Raw genomic sequence first — 2182 nt, forward strand, 5'->3', positions numbered from 1 at the left:
GCACGTAACCTAGGCGTCATATTAGACACAAGGCTCTTAACAACTTCCATTGTTGAGTGCCTTGGGACAACCTTGTTGTGAAAGGCGCTATTTAGAAATACATTGAATTGAATTGAATTGACAATGTAAACTGTCGTGTGTGTTGTTTGTTAAATAAGACTGTCTTTATTTATTATTATGCCTCAGATGAAGACCAGATCACATTTTAAGAGCCATTCATGTAGAAATCCAGATCATTCCAAAGGGTTCACAAACTTTTTATCGCAAGTGTGCAACATTCACTCCACAAAGAAAACGGGTCATGAAAGCCGACAGATTTTTCAAAGGTTTCAGTACTGATGTCACTCCATGTAACTTTAATGACAGTGCGATGATCAAGGAACGCAGTGGGATCGCGGTTGCTCATGGGACGGGTTGGGGCTGCTGGTACATGTCAGGATGGCCGAGCGGTCTAAGGCGCTGCATTTAGGTCGCAGTCTTCCCTGGAGGTGTGGGTTCAAATCCCACTCCTGACAAAGAGCTTGATTGGTCTTCTTTGAGCTTTTTCGAAACAAATCAACACTAATCAAACACACTGGCGGGTTTTCGAAAAGCATCGAGGAGTGGACAGGATGCCCCTTTGGAATAGGGCTCAGAAAATGACGGAGAAGGGAAATTCCGTAAGATCCCACACATTGGAATCTGATTGGACAAAAGCTACGTCGTCTCCCGTGTGACAGGCGGGGATACTCACCACTATACTAACATGGAGCACTGGCATGCCGCGCGGATGTATTTCCTCTTATGGCCACTACTGTTTTCGGGTTTCGGCTTTTATTTGCATTCCTTCCAGAGGAGCGCGTAAAAATGAGTGTTCATCTGCGCCATCCTCACTCCTCCTCTGCTCCTCCTCGTGCACTATTGTAGCGGCAATGCTTGTTAATAAGACAGAATTATGTGTTGCGGTGCTTTCCCAAATGAGGCCCCATCTCTCTCTTCATCTCTGTGGTGCAGCCACAGAGAAGCTTTTCATGCAGGCTGATTTAAAGGTGTTTTCTTTTGATAAGGGACAGCTCCCAAAGGGGGATGCACTTAGGTAAGCCTGGCTATCTGTCACGACCACCAGGCTGTCAAGACCTACTCGTAAGCGAACTAATCAGTGCCAGCAGCGGGTTATTATTAACAAACGCCGCCGCACGAGTTAAACCACCTGCTCACATTCCACCTTGCGGTGCGCAGTGCTACTTATACTATCTTCACCTGCTTCCCGCTGCTCGGTATTGAGTCTACTCCTTGAGAGATCTACCTGGCGTTTTTTCCCGTACCTCGTTTTTTCTGGTTATTGGACTCCCCTTCTGCCTTTTCGACTTTGCACCTCGCCTCTCGCCTCGGACTGTTTGCTACCGGAGATCTCCTTGGATTACGATTTGCCTTTCGCCTTTTAACCACGACCTTGCCTCTCGTTTTTGGATTGTTTGCCTGCCTCATCTATTACCCGTGCCTGCGTCTGCACAGGATCCTTGTATCTTCCCACCAGGGATTCCTAACACTTTCATGATCAATGGTCATCCATTGGCGCCTATCTGTCTAGGGAGTGCCAGATGGACATCTGGACTGCATTCCTAAGTGTCAGGAGTAAGTGACTCATATCTCACCTTGATCAACCAATCAGGGACTGGTAGGGCAGAGTAACCCACGTGGGACTCTGATGCCCATGGAACTTTCAGCCAATGAATGAGCTGAAGTTCCTCCAGGTAAAAACAGGCAACACAGAGCTCCAGGAGAATTCTGTGAACTTTTTCGGACAATTCTAAAGGGAATTCAAAGGAGAATTCCAGGGCAGGACAGCCCAGGAGCAGAAGGCTCCCAAAGGCAGGACATTCTCGCAGCGCGCCTCCTGACCATCCTGAGACTCAGCCCGGACAACCACGGAACGGCCAGTGTGTCCGAGTGCCAGAACTTTCCTCTGTTCTAAGAGTCTAGAGCGGAGGTTGCCAGAGAGTAACCAGAGGATCCACCCGAGGTTAGCATCAGCAGCAAGCCTCGTGAACAGGTCGGAACTGTGGACAGCTGAATCAGTATTCAGAACTGGCGCTTCATCAGGAACGAACCGGTCCTCTTCCTGACCTGCTGGGACCCACAGTAACATTTCTCCTGAGTACAACTTCGCTAGTTAAAGCCAACTCTAACTAGCCGGTCTTCA

General features: G+C 48.5%; 1 non-coding gene across 1 annotated transcript; it reads left to right on the forward strand.

The window, feature by feature from the left end:
- The first annotated feature begins 432 nt into the window (after nucleotides 1–432).
- On the forward strand, nucleotides 433–515 carry trnal-uag (transfer RNA leucine (anticodon UAG)). Its single transcript has one exon. It is a non-coding gene; the product is annotated as a tRNA-Leu (tRNA).
- Nucleotides 516–2182: the final 1667 nt, after the last annotated feature.

Source organism: Atractosteus spatula, assembly GCF_055471065.1.
Source record: "Atractosteus spatula isolate fAtrSpa1 chromosome 16 unlocalized genomic scaffold, fAtrSpa1.hap1 SUPER_16_unloc_1, whole genome shotgun sequence".
Taxonomy (NCBI): Eukaryota; Metazoa; Chordata; class Actinopteri; order Semionotiformes; family Lepisosteidae; genus Atractosteus; species Atractosteus spatula.